The sequence below is a fragment of the Coturnix japonica genome, chromosome 2 (genome assembly GCF_054131305.1).
Source record: "Coturnix japonica strain WE chromosome 2, WE-NBRP24, whole genome shotgun sequence".
Lineage (NCBI taxonomy): Eukaryota > Metazoa > Chordata > Aves > Galliformes > Phasianidae > Coturnix > Coturnix japonica.
Genome location: NC_140664.1, coordinates 3502867 through 3525155, shown reverse-complemented (window position 1 = coordinate 3525155; position 22289 = coordinate 3502867). Strand labels below are relative to the sequence as shown.

Sequence of the window (22289 nt, the reverse complement as noted above, 5' to 3'; positions counted from 1 at the left end):
TGTATTCATTTATAACACAGAACAACTATTTTCTCGCTATGCTTAATGATAACTGCATTTATGATCTGTTTGTTCCTTCCTCTCTCCCGGCACAAGGCAGATGTTTGGGAAAGCTCTTTTCCCTGGCTTCAGCTCTGCTTCCCTGTCACCTTTTAAAGAGTCCGTCAGATGGAAAAGAAACGGGAGGACAAATTAAGACAGCAAAAAAGATGACAAGCGAGGTGGGGAAGAAGTACATGCAGGAAAAACACTCAAAGGAAATACACACATATACCAGGACAAAGAAACCAATGGATGGCTGATGAAAGCTAGATTAAGGAGAAAAAAAAAAGGGGGTGGTGGAAGAACAAGGCTGCAGACAGCAGAATTTCAGTGCACAACATGAGACAGTCTTTTTTCCCCTAATTGGTTCTGTCATGTAGCCGTCGCAGAGCGACTCGCCAAAGACGCTGTTGTTGTGTCAAAGGAAAACCCCCCAGCACGTCTGTTCTCAGCACGAGCGTGATCAAATGGGAGCCGCGTTGGCTTGACAGAACACACCATGTGGGCACCTTCTGTATTCCGTTTGCAGCGACTTCCAAGCGCGGCCATTACTTGCACCAGTGAAGTGAGCAAGTCGGCTTATTTCTAATATAGCAGCATTCCAAGTCTGGCACACACGATTAATGGATTCTCATATCCACAAGCCTGCTAAAAAAAAAACAACCCTTCGGTTTAGCATCATTAAGATGCTATCAGCTCTGAAATGCAATTTAAGATGGTATTTCTCCTCTTAATCTGCTGCTTTATTTAATCAATTTAAATGCATGGTAAAAACTTAATTTGACAAAATTGAATGCATTATTTCTCTGCCTCTGGCACAAAAGAGATTAAGACCACCAGAAATACTTGCAGAAAGATTCAAGACTCATTCTACCTTGGGTGGTAGATAAACATCAGCAATGCTACGAGCTCTGTATTCTGTAGACTCAATATCTGGTCTACAAAAGCTGTGGGTTTATTAGTTAACACTATAATTACCATCCCAGCAGCTAACTCAAGGTTCACCTCCTCCACAAGCCATGACAGTAACACTTCATGTCAAGCTGTATAAAAGCAGTTTACCATGTGGACGCTGGTCACAGTGATCCATGTTTTCTGTACAAGGACAATAACTTAAGACCACAAGGAGGCATACAGAAGATGCACACAGAAGATGCACACTTTCCCCTAAGAACTGAGTGCTCCAAGGTAGCATGTCCAATTTCTCTCCCTACCACAACAGAAGTGCACAAACAGTGAACTATTTTAGGAGTATTCCCTACACAGCTTTTCTTTCATGCCCAGTGAATGAAGAGAAACGATAGCAAGAAAGCTGTCCAGGTTTCTCTGCTCCTTAGCCAGATTCATCAGTCATCTGCCACCAAATCTCACAGTGGCAAAAAATGAATTAAACTTGGCCACAACGATGATGAAGAACAGAACTGACAGCTATTTCACACGCTTTTACCTTCAGCAATACTGTAAGAAAAAGTAGGGGGTTACTGTATTGTGATCTAGTTTTCAAATGGTCATATATGAAAAGCCATTATGTAGGAGACACTGTAAGATACCTCCTGTCCATTGTTATTAAAAATTAAACTTCACCAAATACTGAAGGAACATCAAAATCTCCTCACCCCTCCCTTCTCTGACATCTGTGGAGATGGTATCCTTAAAAACCATTCTCAAGTCACTGCAGTTCAAGCTTCAGAGAGATAAATGAGAAATAAAATGGTTTAAGATGCAAATCATTAACCTTAATTTTCTGGTAATTATTAGAAAACAAACAAAACAACCCATTTTCAGTGTAAACTGTTTTAAGCCAGTCAATATCAGAGCAAACGTGAACTTGAATCTGCCAAAACATGCTTAACTGTTCTGGCACAGAGCCAGCAGTTACTGCATGAAGAGAGTGGTATTTCAGGAACTTCGGCATACATACACCTGCTGCTGATGTGCAGAAGAGATATAACAGAAGAACTACAGTGAATCCTTATTCTGCTGTCAGCTCAGGTAGATGTAATATTTCATCATTCTGCAAATTAAGCATTTTTGACAGTATGAAGCAATTACAAGCTGCAAACATAACAACGCGTCACTGAACTTTAGCTGAAATGACTTCTACTTGGTCTGCTACAGCACATAAGAAAAAAAGTGAAGTTTTTAATCATAGGACACTGAAAGCTAGAGCATATCAGACGCAGCTCAGAACAAAAGCATTACTCTCCATCTAAATGGCAGGGATGAAGCTGTTCTGAATAGATTAATACAGCTTCTTCAGTCTGGGGAAGAGAAGGCTCCGGTGAGACCTTACTGCAGCCTTTCTGTACATGTAAAAAGTCTCACTACATGCTTTGGAGATGCAGTAATAAACAAGGGAGAACAGTTTTAAGCTGGAAGAGGGGAGATTTAGATCAGATATAAGGAAAAAATTCTTCACTCAGAGAGTAGTGAGGAACCAGAACTGGCTCAGAGAAGCTGAGGATGCCCCATTCCTGGGGACATTCAAGGCCAGGTTGAGCAGGGCTTAAAGCAGCCCAGCCTAGTGAGACATCCCCCTACCACAAAAGGGGGATTACATGACCTGTAAGATCCCTTCCACTCCAAACCCTTCTACGATTCCATAAGAAATATGAGAGTTTTCCAGCTGGTTCCAAGTTTCGTAAGTACCCATTTGGCATCACCCACACCTCCATGCTTTGGGGCCAGGTACCAGCCTGAAATCAGCAGCTCTACTCCACTGCGTTTTGGAGCTTCTGCCACGGTGCTGAACTTGCTAAGAACCAGTTAATATTCAAAACCTATATGGAGGAGGGTAGCACAGAGGAGATACACAGCATAAGCCTAATTATTTAGGACATCAGGCTATTTAACATATTTTACATGCAAATATGTGTTCTATATGCACAGAATGAACCACGTGGAGCTTGGAGTTGGACTCCATCCTCTACAGATCCTTTCCAACTCAGGACACTCTGTGATGGTGATTCTGTGATTCTCACAATCATGATGGTGGACAGAGGGGAAATGCAATGTCAGGGAGTAGGAAAAGATCTTGATTTCTTATTTTTTTTATAGTTTCGATGTGTCCAAGTGAATTTCTGCATAGAGATGGACATCGTCTGGTCCACGCTAATTACACATTTTCTGTTCCTTCCACATACATCATTTATGGACAACTTGTCTCCTAATACAACACTGGTCAGGTTGGTAGAGGCACTGTATCCAATGCCTTGGGCCAGAAAAACCCAGAAGAGCTTAGACAACCTTGCTGTGTTACGCTGACCTTCATCAGCCCAAGTCAGAGACAAACATCCATGCTTCACGTGGCTCTTTCCAACCACTGACCTCAGCAGCTACTCACAACCACACAGAGCTCCTGGTGGGCTTCAGAATTATGCGTTATAACCAAGACCTGATGGACCCCCACCCAACATGCTCCAAAGGTAAGCAAGTTATTCAAATGAATGGCAAGCAATCATAGCATTCGATTAGGTACAAAACAAGGACATGTATCAAAATATGAAGTAATACAAGATTAAAGTCAATCACATTGTCTCATACAACAGCCAAAATGTCTTGTTTTCATGGGATAAAAAACTCATTAAATTAAACATGACAAGTGACAATTCTCTCATTCACGTATATTGGAGGAGGGGAGGAAACTAAGCACACATCTACATTGGGAACATTCACGCACTGGACTGCAGCTCTGGTTAAGAGCTAAATGCTGAAATCTATGATGGAAAACCATGGAGGTCTGACGTCTGGGAAGCAGAACTCCATGAGATGGGCAGTATTAATGGTACGTATGGAGCTTCCATGTTTTTCCCCATGCAAGTCACGTTACCGTCACATAAGAAAGCTGGTTAATAGTAACTTATTTCTTACCTACTCCATTTTTCCCTCTTCCTATTTGCACCAAACCTTTCAACAAGTAACATGCAGTGCAAATGAGCCAGTCTCATGTCAGCAGAGTTGGTTTAACATGTGAACTGCATATATAGAACACACAACAACAGTGAAGATGTGTGACTTTCCGAACCACCCCTGCATATTAAAGTATGGAATTTAAGATTAATTATCCATAATTCAGAATTGCTTTTCATTTAGAAACACCAACATATAAAATCAATACTTAATTTAGTCAGTGTAGGAGTTAAGAATGTAAGAAATTAACTTTGACACTCTGCTGAAATTTGAGTGCTCTCAGGCAAATCTGAACACGTCCTCGCTTCAAAACATGTTATAGGCAATTTTAATAACAAGTAACGGTAAGAACTGCCATGACTTCAAGAATAGATTGCGTATGACCTCATCAGACCAGCAATAAATAAAATATGGATGCTGCAGAGGTCAAAACCAAGATGATACCAAATTAGATTTGCTGAAGTCTTCCACTGCTGTCATTTGACTGAGAAAAAAATCAAGTTCTCCTATACGCAACAGCAACAATCTTTTGTTCACATTCCAGAGCCTTCTATAACTATCATGAGAGTAAAAAAATCTAGAGCTGAGGCCAAGATTTGGGCCCACCCTGTAAACTCCTTTTCAAGTGTCCCTCAGTTCCCATGAATTTCCTCTTGAAAAGCCATTTTAAAGAGGAAGAAAAGTTCACCTTGATGTAACGCATTTGAAATTAACTCCACTCAACTCAACAAAAATAATATAGAAATTATTTTTTCCTAACCATTTTAAAAGTTCAGAAGCAAGTTTAATTATTAAGTATAATTTATTTAAAAATACAAAACAGGCAAGGAACTAGAAGGGATGATGTAGTTGTGTACTTTATAATAGATGAGCCTTCCAGTTGACTACCTCTTCCCTCCTTAACATTTCTTCATTTTACCCACTACCCAGTCACAGAACGGTTTGGGTTGGAAGGGAACTCAAGGATCATCAAGCTCCAACCCCTCAAGCATCAGGGGACACAAAACCTGCAAAGAAAAGTATTAGATTCTCAAAGCATAACTCATTCAGTATCTGCGCTGTTTCAGCTATTTCCTAAACCTATTGCACTCCACTGAATGTAGCTATCACAAATATATTGAGAAAGACTTCAGGTGGGAGCTTTAGAAAAGCAAAACCAGTATCTTCTGATCCGAATTACTCATGTTGCTGGAATAACAGTTATGACAGTGATGGCAGCAGCATTCTATGCAGCTTTGTCTGCTGTCATCACTATGGATATAGAGATACCATCCGCACATTAAGCAGTGTAACTTACTTGTTTTGTTATGTCCTTCTTGCACATTTCCAGAAGGAGAGCAGTGTTTATTTTATGTTTCCAAGGTAAAGTATTGGTTATCAAAAGTAATCAAAACTCCCTGTATTATCATCAGGATTCTGTCATTATTCTGTCTCTGGGACTCTGGATTTAGTATCAAGCTCTCTTCCTTAGAGAAGCAGAACAGCAAATGGTACAAACTCACACGACATACACACGTTTCCACACACCCCGCATTAAAAATAATAAAAGCAAATCTTCCAGGTAGCTTTGGTTTGGCCTCTCTTCAAACCTTATTAACAGGAAACCTCTGAACTGAAGTCCAGATCATTTCCATATCCTGCTGCCCCCCAGACATCCAAACCTTCATTGACTATTTATACAAGAGCTCCGGGAGAAAGCAGGGCTCTTAGTAAAGCAAGCCTCCCCCAGAAAATACTTAGAGGTCACTCTGTTTAAAAACATCTTCTTTTAGGGTCACTCTGTTTAAAAACATCTTCTTTTAGGGTCACATCTGTTTAATATTTAGCACAGAGCCAGAAGCACGAGGACTCGGGTTGGAAACAAACAGATACTTGCTCAGGAACAAGCTGCCTGTGGAAGCAGAACATAAAACTGGGAATGGTTCAAAGCAAAGCACATACAAGCTTCTGTCCATGAAAGGGCACAAATCCACTCTGACTGGCAGAACCACAGGCATGCAAACCTGCAAAATGAAAAGCCACTCTGTCAAATTTTGTTCTCGTACACAGATCGGTATTCAGCTGATAGGATAAAAAGACTTACTATACTGCTCTCATCAACCGAGGATCAGGTTGCAATAACAAACACATTAGTCCTTGACAGAGACTTGCTTCTCACCTATTAAGTTGTATAGGTCAAGACTTGTTTTAGGAGAAATTATTCCTCAGAAAGAGCTTAACCCCAATGAATTAACATATTTATTTCCTTTCTTCAAATTCAATGCTTAACATGTCAAATAATTAACACAGCCTCTAACGCCACGCAAAGAGGAGGTGCAAGTTCAGATCCTGTCTGCTTTCCACAGACAAAAGTTGCTATGCAGGGGTTTGCAGGGTACACTCTTCACCACAGTAAGAGTACAACTCTAATTTATATGAAGATGATTTATAATAGAGTCAGTGTACGTTAAAGGCAGATGAGTACAACTTGAATTGTTCTGCTTAAAATAACTATGATACAATACCATTCAGACTCCCAGTAATGTCGCTATTGACTAAACAACATCAGAAGACCATTAGAAACTGAATAAAGACAGAACACATAAAGCATCAGTATTATCAGAAAAAGCCCACCATCACTTTTGGACATTTATCTTGCAGAGATCAAAGAATAAGAGAATAAGCTGAAAGGAAAAAAACCTCCATGGCCACAGATATCCTGATTTCTTTGGACCTTGATACTGACTGAAACACTGCCAGACTTTTATCATCCCATCCTGAAAGTTAAACCGAGCAGCCTGATCCTGAAAGAGGGAAATGACAACACTACCACCTGCTTATAATAAACACAAATATCATCTGGAACACCAAACTTGGAGCCCTGCTGACAACCATGACTTTTTAAGTGCCCTTTTCCTTTCCACATGCCTAATACTATTATACTAAAATAAGAAATGACCTTTTTATTTTAAATAGGTATCTCAGTTGGCAGTTTAAAGATCACACCTTTCACAATACAGCTGTGAGCTGTAGCAGAACAGCTTTCACACATGCTGAAGAGCAGCATTCTTAGTGGTGCCTTTTAGCAGCATGGTTTTGTGTCCATTGGTTTTCCTCTCCTTATATTTATTAGGCAAAGTCTGTAACACAAGGACAATCATTAGCACTCAAGGTACAACTCAAGATACAAAAGCAGTAACAAAAACCATCAGAAAAGATAACAGGAAGGTCTAAGGGGGGAAAAAAAACAGGAATTTTCAAGCCTTGGAAAGATTACGGTCTGGTTTGAATTTTGATCTTTGTGATGCTCTGCAGAAATCCCCCTTCAAGCATTTTGTTTACAAGAATCCAGTTAAAACACGTTGTCAACATGCACTGAAAGGCTGATTCGGAGCTGATCTGTGTGTCTGAAATCTGGATATTCTGGAAGGTCAAAGCACACTACCTAGCAATATGATGTGCATTATCATTGGGGTCTTTTTCTGTCTAAGAATGTGCCAAGAGAACAAACTGGAATATCAGCAGCTTTCCTTGACCAGTGTTGCAGAGCCTCGTGCACTTCCTGCAGCAAGTAACAGGCACTACAGGTTCTAATCCATTAAGCAGAACATAACCAAGGACAGTCATACCTTGCTAGCAAGGTAAGTGAAGTGCTCTCACAGAAACAGGGCTACAGCAAACTTCACTGCAAATATAACTCTGCAGCTGTAAGAGCAATATGTCTATTTTTAGAGAAGTGAAAAATACAATAGAACAGAGCAGAACAACCATAAGGAACCAGAGTTAATTTGCCTTTTAAAACAATGAAGGTGGATGCAACCCGCGTTATTACAAGTACAAATAAGAGCTTATCACCATTATCAGCTAAGCACCACAGTCATTACTGTGTACAACATGTGTAGGCACGACACACTCTTCCTGATTTGAGCAGGTCAATACAGTGATTCCATCAGGTATGTAATTGTAGGGCTGGGATGATGAGAAAATGAGTTGCCCCAAGTCGTGAAGAATCATTTTCCATATGAAAAGGTCTACCTCCTTTAAATATTTCCAGACAGACTGCATCAAACTCCACTGACGGTTGAGACAACTAAGGAGAAAGCATTTAAATTTATTTCCTCCCAGCCCACTTACTTCTATGCAAAAAAGAAAACAATTGCACTGGGGGCAACCTCATGAACAACAGCTATCCTGAGCAAAGGCCAGGACAGATTGCTCAGGAAGGCATTAAGCATCACATGGCATGGATTGTGTTTGTTTAATTCAAGTTCATTGCTTTTAAAACTGTGCATAATGAACGCTGTGGTGACATCTGCCAATACAGATAGAGCACAGCAGGAACCCAGCCAGAGAGAAGAGCACATTCGGCAGTGAACCACCCATGAACTCACTCACACTTGCGAGACCACCCTGCCTGTATGAGTTTGAAGTTTACCATAACCTTGGTGCAAAAATAAATCTCCAGTGTGTTGGGAGACCAGAAGAATAAAGCAGATACAAATCCAGCAAAATCCCACTACCAGAAGCCAGGAGGAGCTATAAGCACAGCAGTGTGATTGGCTCGAAGCAAACACTTCTTACTGTAAGAAATAAGAATCCTAATTCATTGATCTGACAGGTTTTGAATGAGTAACGTGTTCAGTACAAGGTTGCTTGTCAGATACTGGTTTAACTCCAATTAAAATAAAACCCGGATGCTGCAAAGCATTCGGTATCACCTGTAGGGATAGCATTAGGAGAACAGTTTTGTGGGGTAAAGCTTCATGGGTGGAAGTGGTAGCACCACCTACTGCCCGTGGTGTCCCTCTTTACACAGACTGTATGACTATACCATTACCTACAGAAGCCCTGCAGCAATTCCATACACAGAGTCACTCACAGTCACAAAGCTCAATGGCTGCTCATGGTCTCACCTTACAGATACGTGTATTCTGCAATGGTTAATAAATATTGAGAGTACATATTCAGCATCAGGGGGAAGACAAAGAATACATTATGAACCGAAGCAATCAGTGTCATCTACACATTCAGAGCTGCTGGATGATGTTAACGGAGTCATTTAGTTAAGCTCTGCACAATCAACCATGTGTTTCTCTTTCATGGACACATGCCTTGATACCCTGGGGGTTAAATACACAACCGCCAAGTACTTTCAGGTGCTAGTCAAACCAGAGAGACTTGCTTTGAATGCAAATGTTTTAAGTGCTGTAACAAGAAGAAAATGGCATGTGTGCATAGGGATCTAAAATGTAATCATTTGAACCTAAGTTTGGTGATGCATCCACTACAGATACAAATATTAATATAAGATAAAAGGGTCAAACAGACGCTACCTGCAAACTTAACAGGAAAACTCCATTCTGCCAGAGAAGGGCTTGAAGAGTGCAGTGAACAGAGATATTTTTGATACCCTGTGAGGTACTGCTTTTGTGGAACAAAAAGCATGATGTGTAATGAAAAGACCATCGTGGTACACATAAGAGCTTAAATTCTGGCAATTTGAATATATAATTTACAATAATGGTCTCTCAACACAGCAAGAGACTCAGCACATATTTTTTTTCCCCCATTTCCACTGGAGCTGTCATTCTGGTATTTGCATACATAATGTCAATCAGAGTAAGCAGCGCTAATCTTTTCCTCCTAACAAATCCCCAGCCAAAAAATAATCCACGTTTTAGTATTAACCTGTCAAAGAGGAACTTCTTGCAATTTGCATTTAATGTATTTTGCTGTTTCTTCTTACTCACCCCTTTTATTTCAAATCCTTGTTATTCACAGGGCTGCTTTTCCATAACGTCTTATCTAGGAAGGCACTGCAATTTATTTACCTAACAAACCCATCAATGCTCCGTTGCCGTGTTCCTACCAGGATATGACTCACTTCTGCCTTTTACAAACTATGTATTCCAAAGACCAAACAAACTCAGCTCACAAAACATACAAGCGTGCTTTTTGCCTATGACATCACCAGCAGTAGCTGTTCTTTTTAAAAGGTCAAAACAAAAGAGGAAGTGTAAAAAACCTGAAACCACAGGTTTCATTTGTAGGCCACTATATAAAGGAACTGCAGAGAGGATGCTGTTTTCTCCCCCTTCCCCTTTGTTTTATCCATCCACTATATGCCAGCATTCCTTGTAAGAAAAGTTGTTCCACGTGAAATGTAATTCAGTGTAACACATAAGGCAACTAACTTTGATCTTAACTAACAAAAAATACCAGTAATGATACTTTTTGTTCTAACGAAAGGACTTCAGATTCCTCCAGTTCAGTTGACAAAACCAAAGACAACCACTTTGTATGGCATTCAGTTAATTCCTTGGAGTGGTGAAAGTTTTCTTCTCCCCAATGATTTCCATCTACTACTTGTTTGGCACGTACCAACAGCACCCCAAGCCAGAAAAGGGAAGAAATGAATTAAAAAGTAGAAGTAATTACTGTAAAACTGAACATTTAAGAAAGGCCAACATCTAGACCATGCGTGGAGTAAGAAATTATACACAAAAGACACCTGGACCTACAAATGTAGGCAGTCATGAGGCATTAAGTGACCCTTTGTTGACTCCTGAAGGTGAAAATATGGACAGATCCCATTGAGCTTTTCATTTCAATGCACCAGAGCTGAACTGCAACACAACAGGCTGAAAACCCTCTGGGAATCCAGCCCTTGCACAACACAAGCAGCCACATCTGCTGTTACCAAGTGTACTACAAGCCACGCAAGGAGAATATTAACCTAAAGCAGGTGACAAAAGTTTTAAGTAAGGTTCTGACATTACCAGCAAGCTACATGCAGAAGTACCATTGAAGAGGCAAGAGTTTCATTCTGTTACCCATTAAAGCCAAAGCCATAGAGAAAAATACTATGTAATGCATGCTTACAAACCAGCAACCACTGACAACAAGGGAAAAAGCAAGTGAAGTCACAACAATGAAATAAAAATGAATCCAACAAGTTCTTCCAGCTATGCTCAAGTGCAAAACCATCCTGAACATCCAGACATGTCAGCAGCAATAGAAATGGGAATCAGAGAAACTCTGAACACACCGAGTAATAAGCTTCAAGTTTGCAAGCATAACCATTCACCCTGGGAGAGAGAAGTCCCAAGGAATCACAAAACAACCAAAATCAGAGAGTCCTGTAATACAAAGAATACTGTGATTACCCAACTTCCCTACTCCTGTGTGCAGCTTAAGGTCAGGCCCCCCTACAGTGCAAACTTTGCCTAAGGCAAACTGCATGTACAAGAGCCCAAAGACAGAACCACCAACACTTTGCTCCAAAGCCAGGATGTCAACTTGTTTCCAGCTCTGTAACTCTGGTAGGTGAGAAGACACCCTATGTATTTATTTCATGCACGAGAGGAGCTTATAATCAGTATGAACCATTCTACTCAGGACAGAACCCTGTAAGGAAGGGCAAAAATACTGCTACACTACTTACCTTAAGTAGACTTTCCAGCTCTCAGCAGTAGGTGCTTGATACAAGACGAAACATGAAATCTGAAACAAACATTTAGAACAGATTAGGTTATTCGCTTAACATTTAACTAGTCAAATATCCAACATAAATACAACACAAACAACTGATATCCATTATATAAAGAATCTAAAGAATCTTCCAACTGATATCCATTATATGAAGAATCTTCCAACGGAGTGAATGGCAACAGATACCCCAGTCTACTACTAAAAGACGCCCAGAAAACCAGCAGTAGAAGCCAGGGGGGTTACATATGAACTGAAAATGGACACTTCAAGGCAAGCTGCCATCAGTTTTGTAGGTCTTGTGAGCGTGAAAAATTTCTCTTTATGATTTTGCGGGGCAGGGGAAGCCTTAAAGGATTCTGAAATGAACTTTTAATATAGCTTCCATTTAATGGCAAGAGCAGTTCAGAGAACTCTGAAAATCCTGATGAGTGGTCCAAAAGATGAGCAGCAGCCAGACCTAGAATTAAAGAATGCTTCCCTAATAAAATAAAGAAAGAAAAACCCACAAAGATAAAAACACAAAAAAACACCAAAAACCAAGTGTGTTTAGCAGCAACCAGTGGAAAGCATTTATTTCCTCAGGGTATGTGCATCACAGGACATTCATGCATTTGTTACACTGGCTTACAGATATAGCTCAGAATGCACACATAAGGCTGTCCAAAAAGAGGTTTGTGTTTGTTTGTTTTCTACTTAAAGGAACCGACCAAATTGTAAGGACACAGAGTTGAGTAAACTAGCAAAAGAGCAAAAACACTGCTTGTTTTTTGGCTTTTTTTTGCCTTTTGAACATATGCTCCGGGGATGAAGGCAGAACTAAGCAGAGAGAAATCACATTTTACACAACTGTTTCTGAGCCTTTATTCACATTAGCTGCTTCTCCCACACACAAAGGCCACTGGAAGATTTCCATGAGAACTGAATTTGACGAGGTAAATTCATGCCAAAAATCAGCAATACCAAAAGGAACTGTGCCAAGTAGCTTAGTTTTGTTCAGGTAAGAAAAAACACAACCAGAATTAACCCCCTTTTAGTATTTATCTATGCTATAACAAGGGGGAATGGTTTTAAACTGAGACAGGGGGGTTTGGGTTAAAAATTAGGAGGAAGTTTTTCACTCAGAGGGTGGTGATGCACTGGAACAGGTTGCCCAAGGAAATTGTGGGTGCCCCATCCCTGGAGGCATTCAAGGCCAGGCTGGATGTGGCTCTGGGCAGCCTGGTCTGCTGGTTGGTGACCTTGCATATTGTAGGGGGGTTGAAACTAGATGGTCATTGTGGTTCTTTTCAACCCGGGCCATTCTGTGATTCTATGATAAATAGAAAATCAAAACACTTGGAATTTCTACATGAACAGACACCAAAACATAGATGTCTGAATGTAGGTGAAGTAATGGAACACAATACACACTGCCTTCTTCTCACACCATTCATACACTAGCAGCACACACAGACTGCTTTGCAGAACTTGGGCTGAATTACCTTACACTACAAAGCTGTTGTGCCCATGTTAAAAATTAACCAAGCAACTTCCCTATGGGAATAAGGAGCAGAGCCGGATTGGTGTATGCATGTGACAGCATAATACCCACATGCAGCAGAGCAAAGTACACTGAACACATCTCAGATTTCCTCTGTTTCTAATGAACAACTTTGCCACCATCCTGATCTACTGAGAGGGTCCCAGCAGCCAGCTGACCTATCATCTCTATCAGCCCAAGCAGCAAATGACAGCTTTCCCCAGAATACTGCTGGAGAATCGGTTGTTTTCTGGGAAAACGTGTGAAAACAACCATTAACACAAAGGGAATGACATCATGGTGAGTTTTTACATCCTTTATGAAAAGGGCAATTCCTCAAGAGACTCTTTGGCAGATTGAGAAATCCACACAGTAGTTATTGATTTATTTAAAGAAACAGTTTCTTTGATATAGCAAAAGCTACTTTTAGCTTCCAGGGCTGATAGTAATGACCTTCCTCCACTCAGGGAAATTACGTCAGTGGTACCCTTACAGCATCTGTTAAAATAATAGCATGCCACAGCTGCGAGAGCTCCTCCTGCATAACAAAAATGCTTCAAACAAATGCTAGAGAAATATTATTTTAATTGTTTAGACATCAATAATGCAAACACCTAGGAGCAGAATAGATTTTCCACTAGTTATCCTACTGATTTTCTATATAACTACCCATGCGTGTAAAATTCAGCACACAAACACTGCACTCATTTGATGTTGTAAAGCATCCCTAGAACACAGATCAAAAAACCCTTTGCTTTACTACCAACTGTAAAGAGCGTGAGGCAGTCAGAGGTGATCCCAACACAGGGTTATTTCATCTCCCCTTCACTGAGAGCAATTCCCAAGCACATTCCCCAAGATTTATCTATCTCCATGGGTCACTACAGCTGACTGGTTGACTCTGGAACACAAGAGGTGACAATATTTAAATGTTTAATACGCCTTCTTTTTCCCCTCCCTCCTGCTGGAAATTATTCTTCTTTATACTTTTCCCAACTAGCCATGAGTATCCATTCCCTCTGGCGTTATCTGTCTTATCTTTCCTTTTTTAAACTCACTTTTATCTATGACCTCCTTATTTTCCTCTTCAGAATCACCCCTAATTCTACTTACTTCTTTAATTAAAAGATAAACATCTTACCTGGAGATCTAAACCTCCAAGCACACTGCTTGAAACTGTTTTTAGACTGCCAGCCTCCCCCTCTTGTTAGAGATCTTTAACACTCAGACCTTTCAAGACAAACTAGTGACAAGCATCCAAGAAAACAAACACTAAGTATATTTTAGGCACAGAACGTTCTCAGCTTCCTTGTATTTTAGTGCCTAAATGCTCTTTGATCATATTCTTGAAGGACATTTACTCTCATTACTCTTTTCTCATCTCTCTATTTATCTCTTCTTCACACGTTTCCCCCTCTCTGACCCACAACACCATTTCCATATAACGGATGACCACCTCAAGCCCTACAAAGCCAAAGCTGCACCATTACTGTCCAGAAGCATCAGTTTTATTCACCTCTACCTTCTATCTATGAACTGCCAAGTAGTGCAACTTTCGCTATTGTGCAAGATTTTTATTTGGTGGTATTCAGCAATGAAGCAAAGACTTTGGTGGACAAAGGGAAGGCAGTCAGTGTTATCTGCCTGGACTCATGCAAGGCCTTTGACACGGTCCCCCCCCCCTACAACATCCTTATCTCTGAACTGGAGAGAAATGGATTTGAGAGTGATAAGGTATTGGTTGTAAAGCCATACACAGAGATTTGCAGTGAGTAGCACTGTATCCAGGTGGAGGCTGGAGATGAGTGGTGTCCCCCAGTGGTCTGCCTTGGGACCTCTGCTCTTCAACATGCTCATCAACTACAGGCTTGAGTGCACCCTAAGTTTGCTGATGACATCAATAATGATGCCGAATGGTGTAGCTGACATGAATGGGAAGGGATGCCATCCAGAGAGACCTCGACATGTTCAGAAGGTGGGCCTGCATGAGCCTAATGAAGTCTCTTCCAACCCAAGCCATTCCATGATGATTCTATGATGAATAAATGACACAAAGACTTCAAGGAATGTTCTGTAACAGTCAGGGCCGCACTGAACACAGCACCCACCAACTCTACACAGTGATACAAGGTTGTGAAGAAGAAGCAATCTCAAGAAGTTTTCAGACAGTTGGTATAAAAACACTGGCTTGTCCTTACTGCTGCTCAATGACTCGGACACCAGAAGAACCTGATCATTAAAACAGAGTTTGAAACAGACACATTGAAGCCAAATGCACACCCTGAGTGCATCAGCACAAGGCATAGATACAACACAGCCATTCAGCCTAACCACCACCAGCTCTGCAGAACAACTTCAACACTCTGACCATAACAATACTTGGAACTGTGGTAAAGCAGGCTAAAAACCAAGAAGGTGCCATGTTTCAGGTGACAAGTTGGCACTACGCTCTAATGTTAAATGCATGTGGTCTCTGCAGTCCCCTTACCTTCCTCTTTTTCATGCTGCCTGTGCTTCAGATGATCAGTCACGACTCACTGCTTTCACCATGACTTTCCACCATTGACCTCAACTTTGCAAGCCACAAGGTCTCGCCTTACTTTGCTTTTACCAGCTTCAGCAGCAAGGTATTAAAGCAAATGTACTTTATGCACATTTATTCTCCTAAATTGCTGCAGTCTCTTACCTTCCCGTGCTTCCACTCTGCGACCTTTTGCTTGCTATGGTATGACCAACAATCCCATTGCCCCTTGGAAACACTGCCATGCAATGCCTTTTTCAACAGGAGTGTAACGAAGACTTGAAAGGAAGAACATCAATGCAATTCCCATTTTTCTTCAAACAAGCATATCTGAATACATTACATAACTCCAGAAATAGTTTCCTAGGGACAGAAGCTCCTGCGATCTATATTTTTCCTTAGATTATGAAGCAATTGAAGCATTTTGCTTGCTTTAAGGGAAGAAAAAACTGATCCTGTTGTAAAACGAAGCTGGTGATACACACTCCTGTCCTACAAATAACCCCTTTCACTGATAACAGAGCAAAGCATAAAGCTGTAGCTGTTGAAAGCACTGAAACAGCACGAGACAAGCAGCACCTCCATTACACAAACCAACTCTTCCCCCTCTTACTAAAGGCTGAATTAAGTAAGGCTTGGTAGCCTAAGACACAAATCAACTTTCCTTTAAATCCCCGTTGGAGGATTAATTTCCCTTGGTGTACACCTCTTCCTTTTGATGCCATCTAATCTCCTTAATAAACAACCGAGTGGATCTCTATCATGTATGCAATGAACTTGAGGCAACAAGGTAATGAAATGCCGAAAGCCAACACTCAGTTTCTTATAAAAACAAATGCTGACAAATGCTGGGGAGCAGATGGAGGTAAGTAGATTTGGTGCTTCGACTCCGCACCACTGTTGGACTAAGTTTTACAGAGGCACTGGCTGCGTTATTTTTGTTTCCTTCTGTAACCTAAGAAATACGAGTAATTAACTCAACTGAATATTCACAAAGCATTAAGAGTCAGAATGTTCCCACAATAGAAACCAGTGCCATGTGCTTCCTCCTCCATTTCTCTTGCCAACATCAATCCTTCATCTATACCAAAAAAAAAGAAACCCATATAATATGCAAGATAGAAGGAACGTTATTTGCTTCTGGAAATTGCTTTTTCATGATATACTAATGCCCAGTTCACATAACCAGCAGAATTTTCGTACATCAGCACTAAAACATACACTACTGAACTCCCTGGAAGGGATTATCTTATCTCCCCCCAAACCATACAACATTCAAATGCATCACTAAGCAAGAAGCCTACATGAAGTCTACATTATGAAGAAAGGCTGAGGGAACTGGGCTTGTTTAGTTTGGAGAAAAGAAGGCTCCAGGAGGAAGTTTTTCACACAGAGGGTGGTGACGCACTGGAACAGGTTGCCCAAGGAGGCTGTGAATACCCCATCCATGGAGGCATTCAAGGCCAGGCTGGATGTGGCTCTGGGCAGCCTGGTCTGGTGGCTGGTGACCCTGCACAAAGCAGGGGGGTTGAAACTGGATGATCATTGTGGTCCTTTTCAACCCAGGCCGTTCCACAACACTTAAATCTGAAATGAATATTAGATTACCATGCGATGAAATATACTCATTATATCAATATTACCTTGTCAAAGGCCATTTTAGTGACTTGCTCATGCAGCTTAGCAGCTTGGCATGTATTCTGTAATTAAATTTATGAAGGTACAACCAAATAGCAACAAAATGAGTTGCTTCAGTACCAGTAAGCAGTTTTGAACTCAGGTTTTCCAATCATGTTCAAGTAATATCTGTATCTGTAGAAGAGCATGACAACTTTACTTACGGCAAGGACCTTCCTGAGCTTTTTAGATGTAACTGAAGGAACACACCACAAACCAAACACAAGGTGCTTTGCCTGCAACAGATTTACACCAGAACTGCAAAGTATCAGGACAGGACTCGCTCAGAGAGCTGCTGGGGTGACTGTGAGCTACGCTATATGTGTAAAGCTGAAAAGCAATGATCTTCACCTATTAACATCCCCCAAATTAGGTGGATACAACTCACAAGGCCATTCAGTGAATGTGGCACTCCTGAGATAGGGACAAACAGCATCTCCCTTCTGACAGATAACTAACTGGTTCTGAAAGACTGTCAGTGAAGAGAACCACTCCCAATCTATTTCAACACTCAATTACTCTTCACATTAGAAGTAGCACAATACTTCAAGACTTCCTGTTTAAGTAAACAATCTCGTTTTAGCCCTCACCAGTCCTTATCATCTCCCTTCTCCTAAGTAGACCAACACACATGAGTAAGATTACAAGGAGATAAAATATCAGCACCTTAACCTGTTCAATTCTCATGCATAGTACACTTCAGGTATCTGACCAGTTCCTGAAAGCATCCCAAAGAGAGAAAAACCTTTTCTGGTTGGACAGCACCACAAATGAGTGCAGCATTCTAACCAAACCCTGGCAATACTCAGCAAGGTGCTGATGGGTTGTTGGTTAGACTTGATGGCCTCAGCAGTATTTTCCAACTGTAATGATTCCAAGTATTTACCCCCAACACAGCACGCATAGGAGATAGACTTCTTTGCAACATCGCAAGGTTAACCACACTGAGCCATCAGCAACCAACTCCACGCACATCCAAGCTTACTCAGCGTTTGCAAACCTTGAAAAGCATCTTTGAAGTGCACATTTGAGCAAACAACATTGCAAATGCTCTAAACTAAGCAAGAAGGCTGCAGAGACAAAAAGCACCAAAAAAAGTGCAGAAAATAAGCTGATTTTTGGAAACTAGAACAAGATGGTTAATAAACCAATCAGGATCTAGAAACTTCTGGCATACAGGGCTTAAGCCTGAAATAGAAAATGAGAACTGATCAAATTCAAAGTTGCTTCTCCATTTATCAACGGCATTCCTGTAATTGTGCTGTTAAATGAAGAAAAGAAACTGGTTTGTAACATATGCAAAAACTTCACTGCCAGCAACAGAAACTCACATGTCAGCAGCACGCAAGAGTTTCCCAGATGAAGGCTGGTGATAGAAAACTACTGTTTAATTTCATCACTTTTTAGAACTGTCTTGCATAATACATACTCTAGAAATACAGAACTTAAAAATTAAAACCCTCCAACCTATGGCTTTTTTCCCCCATACAAGTATTGTCAAGATGCTTTTGTTCCTACTAGCTAAATTAAAAGTGAATGCATTTTAGAAGTACATTTGCATTTACTGAATAAGTCAAGCATTGTGAAAGGTTCACACACACGCTGACAAACATGAATTAATTGAGATAGCCATGGCAAGGTTCCTTCCAAGCAGCACCTTAAATGAACAGATTTACCCAACATGTTTCCTGCTTTTCCCTGTGAGTGGCTCCTCTTACAGCGAGCACTTCAGAACTGCCATGTGTTTATACACTGGTACTCAAAGCCTGAGCATAGCAAAGAAATCAGTTCAACCAGCATCAGATAGAAAAAAATATATATAAGCTACAGAAGAGGCAGAAATAAAATTCTTGCCTCCTGACTTCCAGCCCTGTGGTTGTATCAGTGTTTGCCATCTCTTCCCACCAGCAGTTAGCAAAAACTGCAGCATCACAACAGAAGTACAACAATACCTCAGTGGAGCTCTGGAACCGCTGGGGGAGGTGTGAAGAAAGGGAGATAAGGACTCATACAAAATGAAAGTAGTACAGTTGACTCTTTATCAATATTAAGTTCAAGCAACTCTTTATCAATATTAAGTTCAAGGTACCTGCTGAGCATATTTCTTTTGTATGCTACTGCCCAGGTTGTCAGATCTGTTATGAAGAAATATCCTCGCCTTGAAACAGCTTCTACTACGAAGAGCACCGAGGAAGAAGAGGAAACAGGATGAAGGAGGCAGCTAAAATCCAAGGGAAAATAAAGGCATGAATGAATCACAAGAGCACTCAGCCACAAACAAGAGGAATTTCTGCCTAAAGAAAAGCATCTAGAAATAGGAGAAATAAAAGCTGGGAAACAGCCCGGTTAGCTGGACAGAATGAAAAAAGAACTGCTCTCCACTTCACACTACCTGAAATTTTCTCTTTTATGCATCAACCTTCACTAGAGAAACAGTAGGCGGAAACAAGTCCAACATTCTGAAGAAAACCACAAAGGATAGAAAGATTACAACCACTCACGACATCATGAACATTCATTGTAAAGACACGAGAGTGGCAGCAGATTACATTCTTGAGCTCCGTGTTTTAGGAAAGGATTAATTTTTAGTTCTCTTCAAATCAGTAACAAGTTACCTCTTAAAGGTGCTCACAATTTCTGGCTCCCAGTGCCACAGGGCACCGTGAACACACCTGTCAGCATTACCACAGATCATAAAGCCCATGGATTGAAACTGGCACTGACTGACAACAACCCCCAATGCTGAGCACAACTCAGTCACTGGGGTGTGTAAGAAGTCTGTTATTAGCACCATCAGTGCTTCATTCTTTTGTTAGCAGTAATGCTGAATCTATTTACTTGAAGCATCTTTAAGAAATAAGTACTAAATGCGGATGACTCTTACCGCTTACATCAGAAAGCACTTTGCAGCACTAAGAAAAGGTCACGGAAAAAGCTGGGCCCCTGGATAAAGAGGTGCACTCAAATGTAAGAAACATATTGAGTTAGTTCATTTTTTGAGCTTCTGCTAAATTAGCCTCCTGCTACTTCCCTGCAATCCAATTATTTGCTATCCTAGCAGCGAGGAAACAGGAAAGAACAGGAGCTCCTCCTTCCTATGGTCAAAAAAGAAAAGGAAAAAGAAATAACAAACATCTGCCGGTTCTAATCCTTCCCAGGAACTTTAACGGGACTAAAAGTAAAACGATCTCTGCCTTCCGAAGACATTTAATAGCTTGGAATGGTGTGCTCCCTCTCCCCTCCCCCAAAACAAATTGAAACAAAAGCAGGAATTGCACGTTTTCATGTGAAGGCAAACAATGAAAAGAAACCCAAGCGGCAGCAGGAAGCAGCGAGCAGTCGGTAGAGCCCTCTGACCTCTTTCTTAGTGTACCCACCAGCTTTGGCTCTATCACTCAGACCATGCAATCAGCATGAGAAGGGTCTCACTTTGAAGGAGCTCACACATACACTGTCTTTCAGTTTACTGTTTCATCAGCACACCTGGAATGACAGCATTGAAGAGCAAGTGATCTCCTACCGCTGTCTCCAGGACAACCGATGCACACCGTTTGCTTATGTGCTTGTGATTAGCAGGAAGGAAATTAGCCCAGGGTCTTGAAATGAGTTGAATTACAGTTCCAACGGGGGAAAGAGCCAAGATTCATCTTAAGGATTAAGCTCTAAACTGACCTTTATTACACCGTATGAAGCTGGAACCCTGCAGCAAAACAGAACAGAGCTGGAGTTACTCAGTTCCCCTTCGCAGTGAAAACAAAGAAGCAATACTTCAGTAAGCAGGAATCTATGGAACAGTTTGTATTTCTGGTACCAAGCACAGAAAAAGAAACAGAAGAACAGGTAAAACAACAAACAGCATTAGAGGGGAAACCAACCTTTGAGTCACAGCAAACAAAGGGAATCCAATATAGGAGAAGCTGGAAGTTTTAACAGTTCTACTGTGGATTGCTGCATATCTGACTGGAATTTAGAAGGACTCACATTAAAGGTCAACATAAGAGAAAAACGTTCTCTAACAAAGCCTGCGCCATTCACCTTTCCTTATTTACCTCTTCCATTCCAATTTTTACCTGTTGGAAATGGCTACCAAACTTTGTAAGCCAGATTCCAAAAACTGTTCCCCATTTCTGCCAGAGCCAAAGAGCAGCAGGTTTCAGTCTCATCCCACCTCCAGCAAAGCTCTGACAGCATTTCTTCCACACATAAGATCCCTAATGCTGTTGGATGGAGGGACGTGACACATGATAGAGCTTTCAGAACACACCTTGCAAGCATTAGCAGTTAAAACACCCTGCAGCACAACCCACGGGGTAATTAAAACTGTTTCTCCCAGGTCTGCTTTCCTACAAGTGAGGAATGTCAAACCAAGCTACCTGGCTTACTTTTTAAATACAAAACCACTCTCTTCAAGGCGTATCACTCAAAAGACAGCCTTGTAGTAAGGCACACTTCCCAGTCTGAAACATTAAACGCTGAGCTAAGAGTGAACTAACTTAGGGAGTTTTCATGGTAGAAAGAACACAAACCTACTGGGGAAAGAGAAATCCACAGTGCAAAGCCTGAGGTTCAGATCCTAATTAACCACATTCTTCAGCAGGTCCTCGTCATCGCCCATCAACCACTGTCTGAACACATGTATAAATACTGTGGTAGAGCACAAGGGACATCACAATGTCCTAAACATCAACCATACCCGAATCATGAGACTCCATTTCTGCTGCCACTCCATACAAGAGGGCAACGATACAGTAAGAAATTGTTTGTTGTAGATGTTAAATACTGACCTATAGCTGCAACCTTCACATCCAAAGTACTCAGTAGTGGTGTACAGATCATTAGAATTACACTTACATGACATAAGGGGGAAAACAGTGTCAGGGAACCTCACCTGATGGAGGTAAGAGTCACACAACTGTATTTTCTGTGACAGCTGTACGGAATGAGAACGTTGTTATCATCAGTTGGAAATACCGGCGGTAGTTGGACTAAATGATCTTGGAGGACCTTTCCAACCTTGGTGAGTCTATAATAACTGCAGACCACAGTGAACGACTCAGAAAATACTGATCAATACTGAACAAAAACAATAAGAACAGTCAATTACGAACAGAAATTAATCCGCTAAACCATCAGACCTACTTGGTTTAGTAC

General features: G+C 41.0%; 1 protein-coding gene across 13 annotated transcripts in view; it reads right to left on the bottom strand.

Moving 5' to 3' along the window:
• Positions 1 to 22289, bottom strand: part of PTK2 (protein tyrosine kinase 2) — a 151238-nt gene that overhangs the window by 126916 nt on the left and 2033 nt on the right. For 12 of the 13 annotated variants that reach the window (XM_085539296.1, XM_085539291.1, XM_085539293.1 and 9 more), the window contains exon 2: positions 11375 to 11433. The gene's annotated coding sequence lies outside the window, so the exon portion shown is untranslated. Of the gene's footprint in view, positions 1 to 11374; positions 11434 to 19227; positions 19360 to 22289 lie in introns of all 13 variants that reach the window. The other variant, XM_085539299.1, reaches the window with a different exon arrangement.